Source organism: Zootoca vivipara, chromosome 11, assembly GCF_965207765.1.
Source record: "Zootoca vivipara chromosome 11, rZooViv2.hap1.1, whole genome shotgun sequence".
NCBI lineage: Eukaryota > Metazoa > Chordata > Lepidosauria > Squamata > Lacertidae > Zootoca > Zootoca vivipara.
Window position 1 is genome coordinate 45806535 of NC_142594.1, and position 17054 is coordinate 45823588.

Here is a 17054-nt window from a genome sequence, read left to right on the forward strand (position 1 = left end):
CGGACGCCGCCCCCCACTCCTCCTTTGCGGGCTTCTGCCCGCCGAGGCTGAACTGGCTCCTGTCGGTGCACTTCCTCTCCCAGCCCAGGAGGAGTCTCAGTAGCAACTCCTAACTCAGGGGGGTAGGGGGTGCAGAGGGGGGAAGGGGGCGATTCCCAGCCCGTGGCGCCAACGATCGCAGTGCAGCCTACCGGGAGGCAGAGCGCGGTAGCGGCTGCAACCAGTGCCAGGAGCCGCATCTCCTTCGCTTGCCAGCTCAGCAGAACTCTTAGGTAGGAGAGGTTGCCGCCCGGCAGGGCTTTCCATTGGGAGGCGCGAAGGCTTTCGTGGGGGGGAATTGGTGCAAATGTAGGCAGGGCGGGCTGAGAGGAGCCACCGCCGAGGAGCTGCGGCACCAGCTGCATTTCCTCCCCCCCTCCCCTCCCGTGTCAACAAGCGGGGCTCCTGTGCAGGGTATTTGCTTCCCTAGTCGGGCCCACGGTTTGGCCTTCTAGGGGGGCAGCTGCACCCCCCTGCCCCATGCTGGGTACACCCATGCCCACAACACAGGGTCTGGTTGCCAGGTTATACCGCAACACATGCCCTCAGGACCTGATCTAAAGATGAAGGGAGGTATACAAATTGTAATCATCGCCATCATCTCTCATGTGAAAGAAGGCTTGATTGAAGAAGAAAGCTTCTCTCACATGTAGAACATTTGGATTGTTTCTCTGTGAGATGCTTGACATTTAATGCAATTTGCATACCAGTAAAAAAACAACAACACCTGCCCATTTTTAAGGTTTATCCCTGTATGATACTTTACATATATTTTAAGGTTTGATTTCTGACTGAAACTCTTCCCAGATGTGGAACATTTATGTGGTTTCTTTCTTGTACAGATTCTCTAATGTTTTATGAAATCTGAATGCTTATGAATATGTTATATCTCCTCTGGAAAAAAAGATGTTGTTCTGTATATAGTGTTAATTTCCCTTTTATTCTAGTTTTTTTAATTTTAATATATAGATATTTTTCATAAGATTTTTATATATGTTGTGTGTGGGTGTTTCTTTTGTGTGTGTGTAAAAAATAAGAATTATTTTAAAAATCATTGAGACCTATATGAATTGTTAATACAGAGCACACTAATGATTTCCCCCTGATAATTTTGTTCCTTGTTATGTTCTTGTTTTATTTCCTGGTCTACCTTTTTGAAGCCATATTATCTATACTTTCTCTCAACGGAGTATTTGTAATGCTGGGACAGTTTTTATATATCAAGGACACAGTTACTGAAAATCTTATTTACATGAATCATGGCCAGGATTGTGTAGATGAGATCTGATTGCATGGGGCCAAGCAAGAAAGCTAATTAAATTTACTGGCTGATGCACACTGTATCATTAAGTCAAGCCTCATTGATAATTGCTAACCCTCTTGCAGGAAGACATAGTTTAATGTCTGAAATTGTATTTTAGGAAACTGTGTATAACAGTAGACATTCTAGGGATACCCCCAAGCACAGTATTACAGAGCTCTTACTATAAACTTTAGTTCATTTATCCATGGGGTACCTTTTTGTGATCTTACACAGGGCCAGTCCTACCATAAGGCAAAGTTAGGTGGTTGCCTCAGGCAGCAGATGCCGAAGGGCAGAGTGCTGCAGTAAGGTGTTGGAGCTCAGAGCTGTGTATGTCATGCCGTGTTACCCTGTGTCCCTAAATAAATCTGCTACCCTTAGTGCATTGTCCTATTGCCAGTGTTGAAAGGAAAATTTAGCTGCCAGCCCTTTTGTTAAGGAAATGCAGTGGCGGGGGCACCGTCTTGCCATTTGCCTTGGCAGCAAAATATATTGGGCTGATCTTGATCTCACAACGCTTACATGAAGATGCAATTTTCCTACTGTCATTATGGTTTCAGTTTATCAGAGCAAAGAAGAGTCACATTTTTATAGCAAAATAGAATTTCCTCAGAAGCAGATGTCAGTACAGTTATTTAACTGCTATTTGTAGTTATTCATCACATAGGATGAAAACAAAACAGGCGAAACTCTCCACACAGTATAACAATCACATACAGATGCAACGAGAGTTGTGAGGTAAGTCTCAGATCAATTCCACTCTCATGGATTAGTCTCACTCTCTGTACCAACGATGGATAAATCCACAGGTGCAAACTTCTCTTGGGGTAAGCTGCAGAAATAACCCCAGCAAATACTTGAAAGGCATCGAGCCACTTCTCAAAGGTTCTCTCCATTTTACGGGAGCTAGCCTTGCCCTTGCCTGAAGCAACCTGCTTATCCTTGTCTGGGCATTCATTAGGGCGAAGGAGTTTGAAAATATCCACATAGCGACCATTGAGTATCCTGTTTTGCATTCTGGATGGCAAATGTGCACCTGGGATAATATCCCTGACAGCATTGGTCAAAACTTTAACGTCTTTGACCAGTTTGCCATCAATGCATTCCAAAGGAAGGCCGTACCTGGCCCTCTGTGTGTGTTGGCTCTATGCTGCCATGCCCACCTGGGAAGCCCTGAAGCCCCCTCACCATGACCCCAACACAGACCCAACGCCACGTCTGAATCATCATTGGAGGTCTGAGAAGATGTACCAGTAGAAGAGGAGTCGCCGCCATCTCTGCACCTCTTGGCCCTGCGTTTGGAGCGATGACTCTTCTGCCGTTTGCCACCAGAAGAAGGGACTCTAGGAGATCCTCCTCAGAAGTCTGGATGCTGAGCGCCTCCCTCAAAGGAGTAAACCGGACCTGCACAGAACTAAAAGCATGTGAGGCACTTGACTGGGAAGATGATCTCCCCCCACATGCTGTGCAAACTGAGGCCCTGAACTCCCAGGCCCCAGGGATGCTGACTGCGAACGAGGCAGTCCAGACTGGAAGGCACGCTGCATCATGGCCCCCATACTCCTAGGATGACCCCTAGATCCTAGAAGGTTGGAATTGGGAGAACAAGGCACCAGAATAATCAAAAGCCTCGCTCCCTTTGCTCATATCCGAAGGACCACGAGTCTTAAAAACAATGGAAGAGGTGGAAGGGCCGGGCTAAGAAACAGGCTGCCTTCCAAACTCCTGAGCCAAAGACTCCAGCTCTGTATTAAACCTTGATACGGCCGCAGGATCTGATCCAATATCGGCCATAATTGCACCCTAGCGATCCAGCGTATGCTGGGGAACCACTGGGGGAGGCCCTGAACGCAGTGACTGAGATGGGCCTCTGATCACCCTTTTGGAAGGGGGAGCAGGACTGGGATTCCTCTTAATAGGCATCCCGAAACCTTCCTATTAAAACAGGGGGAATTACAGAAAATACAAACGGAATTAAAAAGGCACCCCGCAATCAAAATGATGCTCCCGCCAAAACAAGATGGCACTCCCGCAAAAATTAGCTGGGGCTAACACCTTCCCTACTTGAGAAGAAGGTACAAAATGGCGATCACATTAAGATGGGGGGGGGCGGTTCCTGGCCCTAGGAAATTCCCCACCAGCCCCCAAGCAGAACAGTAGCGAAACTCAGCAATTCGCTCAGAGAGGGAACTCTCCATGATGCCCAAAAGTGATTGGCTAGACAGAATGCCAAATATCGCAACAGACAAAATGCCAATAAAATTTCCAAGCCCCAAAGCTGCAGCCACAGCTGGGACCGCGAAGGAAAAGCTGCTGTGCAAAAGCCCACCAGCAAATTAAACAGGCAGTGGCAAGCTCCACAGACCGGGAGCGCTCAAAGGGCCGAAGCCCCGTGGGGCGAAAGCCCCTATGGGGAAGAGGGAAAGGCAAGGAAAGGAAGGGAATTAACCAAGGAGGGAAGAATAACTACTGGAAGAATCAAGGGGGGGGGGAAAGGGGGAATAAAGGGAAAAAATCACCAGGACGATCTGCCGAAGGTAATTCGCTCTCTCTCTCGGTTGCACAGAGGACACGCTGTTGCTGTTCCGAATGCACACACCGAAAGAGGAAGCTGTGGGTCACGTGCATGGGTATATATAGGTCCCTTGATCCGTTTGGACTCCGCCCCATTGGCCAGATTGAACCCAACATCGAGGGACCTACCAATTGGGTGCTGAGGCTGACCAATCTTACCCACCCACAACACAGGTGGTTGGTCTCCAGGTCTCACCGCAACACGTGCCCTCTTTGAGGGAGGACCCGATATATCACCAGACCACGATGTTTGACTGGTGATATACCACGATGTTGAAAAGCTGATATCGCCCAGCTCTAGGCCTTTCTTCATGTGCCTCCTCCATGTGGGATCTGGAGGGTGGCAACGTGGTAATGGGCCTTTTCTGCAGTGGCTTCCTATTTGTGGAATGCTTTCCTCAGGGAGCTTTGCTTGGCATCTTCACTGTATACCTTTAGGCACCAGGTGAAAATGTTCCCCTTCAGCCAGTCCTTTGGCTGATTAATATTCTATAGCCTTTTAAATTGGTTTGTGGGAAGGGGGTTTATTGTTTTGCTGTGGCCATAGCTGCCTTACCAACCAAAGGTTAAGAAGACCTTTGATTATTACTTTTTTGTAGCTGTTATTGTTTTGATCTAGTTTACTTTTGTATGATTGTTTTTTTTAACTGGTATTTTAATTTAATGTTTGTTTGTTTGTATGTTTAAGAAATTTGATACCTGTTCTTCACTACTGGGGTCTCAAACCAGGGTACAATATACTGCTTTGGACGATTTATTGCTAGCAAATATGCAGATAAATGATATTATCCATAGTATTACAGGTACTTTGTTTTGTTTTTTACTTTGTCTATAGCCCATCTTGGCTCATGACACACAAGATCATAGTTATTTTTATAATAATTGTTGGGATCAAGTTAGAGAAGGATTCTACAGCTGTGGGAGGTTTTATCAAGTTGCAACATCTGATTTCAGAAACAGCATTTGCATCACTATATTGGCTAAGTGAATCTTGTACTATATTAATGCAGAATAGTCATATTGTGCATCTTCTTACCTAAAAGTTACTGGAAGGTACCATGATAGGTTTATTATCTCTCTCCCTATGCATCAAAGTCAGGCAGATAAGCAGGAAGCTGAGATAAGTTTAGTAAAATCAATCCACAGAGGGAATGGAGCAATTTATACGCAAGAGCTGTCAGTAAATGACATGAAATGTAAAAGTATCTCGGTTGGTACGGTAAATCTTGCAATATAAAAAGATTATCTCACAGGCCTTAATCTGAAGCAGTGTGCCCCGTGGCTTAGTCCTGGAATATTTACTATTTTTCTAAGCAAAGAAACATTAAATATTAAGGAGAAAGTTGTTTATTTGAAGGAGAGTCAAAGCAATTGGGGTAGAGATGCTCTTTCAGGTATACTTGCTTGTGTTCTGTCTACATTTACAATAATAAAAACCATCCCAGTGGACTAAGAGCCCTGTAGCAAAAGCAATATAAACAAGGGTCAAGTGACCTGATGACATAGAGGGAAACTTCGTTCAATCGCCTCTCTTCCCACAACAGAAGAATATGGTGGGTAGAGGGAATAATTGTTTGCTTTAAAGAAACGTCTGGTGTCCTTTGTTCTCACTTTTGGTGCTTTTACACTGGGCAGTGACAGCTTGCTTGAGTGGGATGTTGTGCAAGCTGCTTCATCCTGGTTTTGGGTGATTCATTTTTTAATTTGTTCATTGCAGTTTAAAATGGCACAAGTTGGAAGGACAGTTCAGTCACAGACTCTATGCCAGGGGTCCCCAAACTCACCCAGCTTCGGGCCAGTGCCTGCTGCGCCGATCATGCGGCGGGCTGGAGGGTGGGGGAGTGCGCGGGAGTGCGTGCACATGCGCACACGCTCTTACAGGCGTGGCGGCGCACTTCCGGGTCGGGAAAAGCGCTGAAATTTGCTTGTGCGCATGCGCATGGGCCTCCCTCGACCCGGAGTGCACCGGAAATGATGTTTGCGCACTTGCAAACATCGGGGGAGGCCCATGTGCCTGTTGGTGGAAGTTCGTATGTGGCTGTATCTCCTCACATAGTTTTGTGTCCTGTGGTATGCTTTGATTCATAGCAGGAACCCCCCCCCCACTTCTGGTAAGGATGAGTTAGTTAGTTAGTTAGTTTTCACCATCAGGCTAAAGCCAGAAACTGGGCGTACATTTGGGAGGGAATTCACAGCCAGCAACAAGCAAGACATATTCTCTGAATTTCTCTGAGTTTCACACACCTGCAAACATGCATTTTTTTCAAGCATCCCAGCAATGTTACTTTAGTGTAAGATTACTAGACTTGAAAGGAGGTTCTGTGATCTGCCACTTTAGGTAGCAGAGCATTTCTCTATTACTCATCTGTTGCTTCCTTTAATAAACAGTTCTTTCTGAAGGAGAAATTATAGCTGCTACATTCAGTATCTGGAGAATTTGAATGATTAATTCCACAATAAATTTCTGCATGGGGTAAGGGTTATCTAGTATCGAATGAGAGCATTGTCTTGGGAGCAGTTATGGTGTCAGAGCTGCTCAGCTTGCCTTGCAGTTTTTCAGTTTACCTGCATATCGTCCTGCTCACTAAGATGAATTTATGAGAATTGTGTCTAGTGGAGCTCTTCCTGTTAAGGGTCTGTCAGCACTTCTGTTTGGAGCCAATATTTCATTAATATGTGCAAGCCTTATTTAAACCAGCAGCTAGTAAACCTTTTGGAGGTCTGCATTGGGTTCAGAGTGCAATGTGCCCTAATGAGAAAAAAAATACTTTATGATCTCATTGTTGAATATCCTTACATTGGTAAGTGAGAATTCAACAAAGGAAGGGGGGGGGAAGCCTCATCATTTAAGAACATATGTGCTTCAGCAAACATTCACACACAAAATCATAATGCTCAACTGACCCTACTAAATTGATTGTGTGCACCTTTCTCAGTGCTAATAAGGATGTAAAACGGAGACCACTAGTTACGTGGTGTGACTACAGCTGGGTTTGCACCATAATATCAAACTGACTTGATAATGCTTGTCTAAATTCAACATAAGAACATAAGAAAAGCGCTGCTGGATCAGACCAAATGGCTATCTAGTCTTGTTCTCAGAGGGGCCACCCCTACTCTCTCCCGAGTAGTAGCAAAATTCTTTCATCAGGGCTTGTTCATTATATTGTAGCTCTGAATGGTTTATATGTGAACAGAGCAATTGTAGGTTTGGAAGTAAAATTATGACACTTGGTATAAATGTCCCAGTTTGCAATTCTTGCTATTTTAGCCACATAACATTGTTCTACTAAATGTAAGCTTCTCAGAGGAGCTGTTTTCTTCTTGACTTTCCTCATAAATGACTATGCCTCAGAGGTCTATAAGACAGTTAATCACCTGAGCAGGTGGTTTCTGTTTACTGGAGAGGGTAAGAAGGGGGATGTTAATAGACAAAAACAGACCTATGTGAGTCCCAGATTCATTAAGCTGCAGTTTAAAGCACCTGCTGGATCCAAAAGGCATCTCATTCCATGATTTGCATACAAAAAACAAAATAAAAATTGACATGCAGGCTGCTTTAAAGGGGAAACATTCTCAATTTCTGTGCTGAGACTCATTAAATAGCCTTAATATGCACAGCTCAGGAGGTAAACCTCACAATGGACCAATTGAATAATCTTAAAATGTGTGATGTTATTTATTGTTTGCCTGCATGAATTCTTTTATGCCAAAAGAAATGGTCATTTGGGGAATGTCTACAGCCAATTAACCATTTAGCCAGGAGCAATGGATGCCCGCAGTGAAGGAGTTAGCTAGCATGTTAGTCAAACCTTTTATAACATTACACCTGTGTATTATTTGAAACCCAGGGGGATGTAATTAAATTGTTGCATTTCAACACTCCGCAAACAATTGCATTTCTTTTTCTATTAAGCAATGGCCCTTAGGCTGACAAGATAGCCTTTCTTACACTGTGATGATGCAGTTGCTTTTGTTGTTATTTAGATGCCCCTTCCCTGCTTTTCCAATTTTCAGTAAGGATAACAATGTAAGATAAATACAAAATTCAAATAATGTAATATTAGGTATCATGAACTGGTAAAGCAGGTTCTCCATTCATGGAGAGCACGTGTTGCGGAAGGGTTAACAAGACATCTCCTGGGTTGCTGGGCAGATTAGTCTAGATGGCCACAGGGTGATTTGGCATTTTTGTCGCTGGGATAAAAGGTATGTTGCAAGTTATTGATTGACAGCCATAGCCATTATAAACTCCTGCATGCAGCTTACGGTTTCACTTTTGCCAAGTGCAACGGATCTCCCACCCACACGCCCTCTTTAAGGGTCTTTTGCTTTTGACATTGCTATGCCTGTCATGGGGTCGCCTGCTTTGGGGTAGGGGCCTGGTAGGAATTTTGTCCATTTGGCTGATTGGCTGTTGCCCTTCGGTTTTTGCTTACTGCGTAGCAAATCGTCACAACTTGTAAGGTTGGCGGTTAGGCATTGGTTAAAATATGGTTGGTGGAGGGGTGTGGAAAGGCTGGGCCTACCCCTCAAAGTTGCTGCTGCTTATAGAGGTATTCTGTTAAAGGAATCCTGGGGCTCGATGGGCTCTCGTCCGTACCCCCCAAGGGGCTAGGGCCATGCAAGAGCAAGAGCCTCGGGGAACATTCGGGAAGAGGTGAAGGGCCTGGCACACAGCTCCATCCTCTCTCAGGGGGTGTTTACCTACTGACTTCCCTGGAAGGCTAGGGATGTCAGATCTGTCCCAGGGCGGGGGACAGATGGATGAACCAATGCCTAAGCAACCACTCACATTTGGTTGTATTTTAAATAAAGTCGTGGCCAAAATAATGCCAAAAACCTTAAACTTAAATTGCTGTGTGATGTGTGAATTATTGGGGGGGGGGGGATGTCTTGTGACCTCGACACGCAACATGATCTTTTAAAAGGTTTTGAAATAGTTTTAAGTTCACCCAATACATTTAAATAATGGCCAATGTTTTGTCCTTATTTTGGAAAAAAAGAAAACGAAGTTAAGAACTCCGCCTGCATTTGTTATTTGCATAGGATCATTAGGGTCAGAAAATTCTCTTATGCCCTAAAGAGGTATCCAATTTGGTATGTTTATTTTACTTGTATTTAGTAAGCAAAACTAAAACGCTTTAAAACTGGATAATATTTATTTTCAGTTGGTATCCATTAATTCTTACTAATGAACTTTTGAAATAGAGAATTTTCTATAGAAAAATAAAGCAGTGGATTTTTTTGATTTTTTTTTACATTTTGGAAATTTTTCGACTTGCATCATTAATTCAGGGTCATTAACGGGTTGGAAACCATCTTAGATGTGTTGCACACTGCAGTATTAAACCACCTCATGCTATTAGTTATCTGACTGTTCCATATCACTGCTTAACCCAATGTAAATTCATCAGTATTTGAATGTTTGGTTGTTCATACATTTTGGTAGGATAAACAAGACTGGACAATAATTAACAAAGACTTGGTATTAAAACAAACTGAGGGCATTGCATTAATTGGATGTGGGCAATTGCTCTTGAAAAATTAGGATAGATTGCCTCTAATCAGTCTCTCACTTGCCTGGTTCCTGTCAAGGAACAGCTGCTTTCTCATGTGACACAATTGGCTCTGAGGCCGCCTTGGTGGGCAGATTTTGTGATGTGTGAAAGTACCAGATTACTGCTGGAAGAAACTGTTCTTCGTTTCAGGAGGACATGCCAGCTGGCTTCCTCAACAGATATCCATGGCATTTAGCTTCTTTCATAAATCACAGGGTTTTATTTGTCCTTATCAGACATTTCCTACAATAATGTTCATCAAAGGGTACAATTTACCAGGGTTTTATGGTAGCCCTTTCAAATAGCACCTCATTTTCTTTCAAACAAGTCATTTCATTTGAGACAAAAGTTAAATGGTTTCCCCACCTCCACCTCCACCCATGCCCACCACCAAATCCAGTGAAGCTGCTTGCAGGGTATGATCACTGATATTAGAAGACTGCATCTTTGAGCAGCCACTCAGCAGCAATGGTGAAACCTTGGGCACTTATATCATTTGCTTTGTGATATATAATATCTCTCATGGATGGTCAATAGCCATTCATAATCTTATGCCAGGTAATTCTTGCACCTGGCTCTTAGCACATCCTCCATCCCAAACTCCACTGGTTTTCTTGCAAGTCATCTGACACACTACAAATACTTACTTTTTCAATCGCCTGGTTGCTGTTAGTCTTGCCCTTTCTGTCTGTCAGACTTAGCTTCTTCAGAATTTGTGGGATGGGCAAGGCAAAGGCAGAGGCACACAATTGGTCTATTAGAGGGGAGCTGTTCTGCTCTAGGTGGGATGTTCAGCCAGACAGGATTCTAATCTGGGTAGTGGTAGGTATGGGTTCAGGTACAGCCGGGCTAGCAGAACAAAGTGCAAATTTCAATTGGTCAAGTCAAGCAGGAATATATGGGAGTGTAGCAGGGGCGTACCCAGGATCAAAACTAGGGAGGGGCAAGGGGTGGGGCCAAGCCACGGGAGGGGAGGGGCCACAAAGTGGGAACGTGGGCAGGGCTACGGAGCCCAGGTGAAACTGACTCCGGTCTCATCTAGGCACCGTGAAGTTTTTTGCAGGTAGAGGCGCCTGGGCTCCGCTGACAGCACACAGCCAGGGCACTCGCTCTCGCCCGCCGGGCTGCCCCCGGTGCACTATGGCCAGGACCCAGGCGGAGCACGCAGCCGTGGGCGAGAGCGGCGCTGCCGGCGGGGCTGGTGGGCAGAGGCGGAGGCGGAGCACAGCCCAGCAGGGCGTGAGTTCGGCGTTCCTGCCCGCCGCGCCCTCCAGCTTCCCGTCATGCTCTCTGGTTCCCCGCTGCACTTGGCCTTGCTGGAGGGTGCTACGGGGAGCTGGAGGGAGGGCGCGGCGAAGTGGGCGGGAATGCCGAACTCGCGCTCCGCCTCTGCTCACCAGCCCCGCCAGCAGTGCCGCTCTTGCCCACGGCTGTGCCGGCCCTGCTTCTAGGGGGGGCAGCTGCCCCCCTGCCCCGCGATGGGTACGCCCATTGAGTGTAGCTCCACAGTTTTGTGTTTTTTCCCCAGGGCAGAAGTGGTGAACCTATCCTTCAAAGTACAGAGTGTGTGGGTAACTGGGCAGCCCTCCTTTCTTTGAGAAGCGAATGAAGTGATAGGAATGCTTTCAGGTTTGTTACAGATTAGGATAGAAGAAGGTAGAGAATGAGGAAAATAAGCTGAGGCTGAATACTTTTTTCCTTTTTAAAAAAATAGGTTCCTACTTCCTACTACCAGTTTAAATGGTATCATTATGGGGGGAAATTGTTTTCCTTCCTTCCTTCCTTCCTTCCTTCCTTCCTTCCTTCCTTCCTTCCTTCCATTTTTTAAATTAGTTTTCCACAACATGTAAGTTGAAGTCTAAGTTAAAATTGCAGCAGCAGCCATCTTGAAATAGACAGTGTACTGTGGCATGAGGAGCTTCTGGATATTTTATCAGTAGTCAGAGTTTATTTCCTCCTCCGTCACAACCTCTCTCACTAGGAAAAACATGTTCAGTACAGAGACAAATTTCTGATACTATTGGAAGCCTGCATAGTCCTGGGCAGCTTGCCATTTGTCTTCTGAGAAATTTATCCAGAGGAAAAAAATACAGGCATAATGCAACTGTCCTCAGACAGACTTCAATTTGAGAGGGCAAGTTGTTATAAAGGGATATGTTATGACGCAGACAATGGAATATACACTGCTGTCAAAGGTGGACAATGGCTGGTGCTTTAATGATTAAATTTTTACCAACTCCCCCACCCCCACCCCCGGGCAATATGCTGTTTATTAAAAGGGATAGAAAGGAAAAGACATTATTGGAAATGGAATTTAATTCCTCTCCAAATAACATGTGCAGATTTATTAATCTAGTACAGTATGTGATTCATGCTGAACTTGCAAATTCAGCTTGGATACTACTGAATGCATGTATCCAAAGGTCCTTGCATTCTCACCAAGTATTTAAACAGCAACACAGTTAAAGCAACTTCTGTCACATCTCTTCATGATTCATCAGGTTTATTGCCATTGCCAATGCATCAGTTCATGGGATATCCACCCCCCCCCTTTTCCAGAAAGGTTCAGCGCAAAATATATTTATAATATTTCTCAAAGCTTAGAGAAGCTGTATTTGAGGAATGACTCATTCTGAAGGAGGCAGTGTATTTGTGGTGGATACAGTGCTGGTGTAGGGCCAAGGAGACTCCGGTCCAAATGCCAGTTCAGCCATGAAGTTTATTGACTAACCTTGAAGCGGTCACTGTTGCACAGCCAAGCCTACCTATGCGGTGGAGGAGACCAACAACGATGTACATTTCCATCTTGGAGGAACTTGGAGAAAGGGTGGGATTCAGGTAAATGTTGAAATAAATGATGTTTTAAAACCATTTAAGGTTCACAATGCAAATGGTAATAAAGCAACAACAAGATAGAGGAGGGACAAGATAAAAACCAAAGCCACCATAAAAACAGGATGTAAGGTAAAGGGACCCCTGACGATTAGTTCCAGTCGTGACCGACTCTGGGGTTGCGGCGCTCATCTCGTGTTATTTGCTGAGGGAGCCGGCGTACAGCTTCCAGGTCATGTGGCCAGCATGACAAAGCCACTTCTGGCGAACCAGAGCAGCGCATGGAAACGCCGTTTACCTTCCTGCTGTAGTGGTACCTATTTATCTACTTGCACTTTGACGTGCTTTCGAACTGCTAGGTTGGCAGGAGCTGGGACTGAGCAACGGGAGCTCACCCCATCGCGGGGATTCGAACCGCCGACCTTCGGATCAGCAAGCCCTAGGCTCTGTGGTTTAACCCACAGCGCCACCCACATCCATAAAAACAGGATGTACCTAATTGTAGTAAGCCAGTCTTGAAAAGAAAGTTTTCTGTTGCCCCCTTGAAAGAGCCGAACTCCAAAACCTTTTATGACCTGGTACCAAAAAGATGGGTCAGCTAAAGGATTCTTATTCTTAGATAAGGCACAGTCTCAAGTATTCAGGGCCCAGACTCTAAAGGACTTTACAGTTGAGTATCAGCATCTTGAATTTAGCCCGTAAACAAAGTGGAAACATAAATAATGGGCAGTTCTCCTAATGGAGGGATGTAAGCAATGGAGTCCCTCAAGGATCAGTATTGGAATCTATGATTTTTAACTTTTTAATAAATGACCTGGCATTAAGGGTGAGATAGCTAGGTTTGCTGGTGACACCCAATTGTTCAAGGTGGTTAAAAATAATAAAAAAAGATATCTGAAAACTGGGCAAATGGGCATTAAAATGACAAATACAGTTCAGGGTAAGCAAGAGTAAACTGATACACACTGGGACAAAAAATCCTAATTACATATATGCTAATGAGGTCTGAACTGGTGGTGGATGTGAGATACCCAAGTAGCAGAAGTTGACCCCAGGTCCAGTCACCACAAAGAGGTGGTCCAAGACAGTTTACTGCTGCAGATGATCAGGCTTCAGTAATACAGTTCCGGACATTGATATATACATACAGCTTGCAGGCTTCACAGATACAGATACAGACAAGTAGAAAGAATTTCTGTTGCTCCAGCAATTCAAGACCTAATACAGGCTCCAAGTTACTTCACAATACTAACTGACTGACCAATGAGCTGACATGGTTTACTCACTTATATAGATGGCATTGGCCCATTACCATAGCAATTGGCTTGGCTGATCCTGCACCTGTTGACTTATCTCATACATGAGGTGCTAGTGAAGGAAATTAACCCATTCCTCCATGTCCAGTTCCCCCAGCAATGAGATCTCGGGGTATGGTGGACAGCTGTTGGAGGAACTGGACATGGAGGAAGGGGTTAATGTCTCCTTCAGAGAAACCACAGGCTATAGATTAAGAACAAAAGTTGGTTGCAGCTCATGGTTTGTCTGGAGGATGATAAACTGTTAACCTGGATTTGGGCAACACAATAAACCAAACTATGACTTGACTCACCGCAGCAGGACTGCAGGTGGAACAAAGTGCCAATGGTCTTCTTTTGGAGTGGGAGCCCACACACATGTTTTGACTTAGACTTATTTCATGAATTAATTAGTACCATGTGAATAACTACTTAAGTTTTTTGTCCTGAATTTGTTAGCCATCATTCTCATTTAGTGGCTTCAAGTTGTAGGTGGAATCTACACACATATTAAAAATGCTGTGAAAATGCTTTAAAAAAAATGTTTTGAAAAATACATTGAATTTGGCATAGCTTACCGTCGCCATCTTGTGTCACATTTGTATATTGCACTTCACAACACATTTAAAACGTTTTGTTTGCAGCTGTATAGCTGAGTCCCCAGTGTTATATGGGAAAGGGAGAGATGCTTTTCTCTATCTACTTTACACATAATTTTATAAACCTCTATCATATGCTAGCCATAGGCCTTTCCTCATGGGTAATGAGATCTAACGTCTTTCTCATTAGGATGCCCTTCTTTTTGGCAGAAGTTTCATAGTTTTATTGAAAGTCTATATTGTAAAAGTGAGATAAATTCTGCTAATTGGAAGACATATTGCTGTGTTTGCAGGAACTGTTGCATATTTTGTGTTCTGACAGATGGCTGTTGCATATTAATTTGGAAGGTTGTTTAACTTCATCAGGAGGCATTTGAGGGAAAGCTTCAGAAATATTAGGTCCTTTTATTCGTATTCTTTTTCAATGGATGTGAGCATTGTTTCAGTTTAAATAAAACTAGTGCTCAGTGAGGCATTAGCTACAAATATGTTGTAATTAGAAGGTTTAAAAGCTATCAAAATTTAATAGGCTGCATTACTGAAAATTATATTACTCTTTGCTCCTGAACTGAGTTCTATTATAATAAAGAGGGCAATCAGGCTGACCTCTTCTTTCATCAGTCTTCTGCTTCAGCTTAAGAGGTCTTCGATATATAAAGAATATTGATTGTTGCTAATACTATTTAGAGAGAGTAGGAGTTATTATATATATGGACCTGCCACTCATCACGGGGGCGTTGCAGAATTGTTTGGCTGAATTTATTCATGATTAAATATTAGAAGGCAACATGTTTGCTAACTCAGAATAAATTTGATACAGCCAGGGGGTTGTTAATCTTTATTTTCTTGTTTTTATTATAATGTATATGATTTGTGTTGTATGTGTTTCATTTTGATATAATAATCTTTTATAAAAGGTAATGGGCACTTGGAGATCTAATTATAGTAAACGGCATGTGTTATACCATGGTGGAATACAATTCAGAATTGATGATGATGAAAGTGGTTGGCATAGAAGTAAATATTCATAGAGCTTAAATGCCAGTCATCAATGCTGCATGTCTTACACTGCCTGTATATCAACTTCATGGGGCTGAAGATAGCCATGTTCTCATCCCCAGCCACAGTTCAGACAGTATGTTGTAGTGGAACAGAGCACTGTTTTGATCAGGTTGCTTTTACATGGATGATAAACGGTAATAAATATGATTGTATCCTGGATGGAGTCATACTGCTTGGAATTTACACTTTTGACTTCTCATTCAAACATGGTAATTTACTAAATGAATGCATAAAGAAAGCACGTTGGGTTGGAGAGGGAAGCGGGAACAGGCTTTCCTCGCTTCGGCTAGAGCTCTGGGATAACCTGTCTCATATAACCAACATGCTTAAGTCTAATTAATGCATGAAGGAGTCAATACCATAGAGTAAGCTGTCCTGCCAGGCTTAGTCTAGATCACTTCCCCTAACCTTGGGAGGAAATAGGTAAACAAGGCTATTGTTTCTCTCCAGTCTACCTGGGAAGCCCAACTTGTGAAGTGGTTCATGTTGATTGCTCCATCTCAGATTGCATGGTTGTCACTATGCCAATAATTTAGGAACTTTCACCACTTTGTAATGAAGCCACGTTTTTCTGCCTGTGCAACTTTCTGAAGCATAAGAATCTGACCTTTCAAGGGTTTGTAAGTAACCAAATTTACTAAATTTGTGGTCTTTTCCTATGGTGGTAGAAGAGGGGAACTTTGGAAAGAAAGTTTTCAAGCATGCATTTTGGAACTCACTTCACTTTGCTGCATATTTTGTGAATTTTAATCTCTGATGGGGTTCTCTCACCAAAATGTACTTGCCCCAAACTTGGATCTTGGCATCCGGGATACAGTGGAACCTCAGTTTATGAACATCTCGGTTTACGAATTTTCGGTTTACAAATGCCGTGGACCCATCTGGAACGGATTAATTCACTTTCCATTACTTTCAATGGGAAAGTTCTCTTCAGTTTATGAACGTTTCAGTTTATTAACAGACTTCCGGAACCAATTACACCCATGCTTCGGGTTAAGTACGCTTCAGGTTGAGTACTCCGCGGACCCGTCTGGAACGGATTAATCCACTTTCCATTACTTTCAATGGGAAAGTTCGCTTCAGTTTATGAACGCTTCAGTTTATGAACAGACTTCCGGAACCAATTGTGTTCATAAACCGAGGTACCAATGTATATATATATATATATTTGCACCAACAATAACTTCCGCATGCAGTTGTTCCACACAACTTGGGAAGGCCTGTTGAGGAGAGCCACATCCAGACTCTCAGGGCATTTTCCAGCATCCTGCTGTTGTTTGTCAAGTCTAAAAGACTAAGATTTTGAAAAGTTTTTTTTAAATGAAATGAAATTAAAAAAAAACCTGCTTTGCTTTTGTTGAAACTTTCCCACCTCAAAAGAGTGCCCCAGCTGTCCTAAAACTGTATAATTAATGTCTGTTCAGATTTAACCCAGCCATCTGTTTGCATCTCACTCCTCTTCTTTTTGCAGCATAGCTTCTGCTTAAAGGATTTTCTGCGGCAGAAGAATGTGTGCCACAAAGGGGTTTCTACAGCAGCACCCCAAACACATTAAAAGAAATACAGAATTCTAAACTACCCATCAAAGCCCACTTTCCAGATCTCATTTTTCTCAAGATTGGGGAAGTACATGGGGGTGAAACCACTAACAACTTATAGTAAATCCTGTGCAATTCACATTTTGAATGGGGCAACTCCATAATCTTCTGTGGGAATGTACACAGGAAATACTCTGTGGGAATGTACAAATGGAGTTCTCTGTGTAAGGCACAGGTTTATTGGGGAGTAA

General features: G+C 43.6%; 1 protein-coding gene across 1 annotated transcript in view; it reads left to right on the plus strand.

Annotated features, from left to right (window-relative positions):
- The window catches only part of PTPRN2 (protein tyrosine phosphatase receptor type N2), a 615253-nt gene that overhangs the window by 38067 nt on the left and 560132 nt on the right, over nucleotides 1-17054 (plus strand). The window lies entirely within an intron of this gene.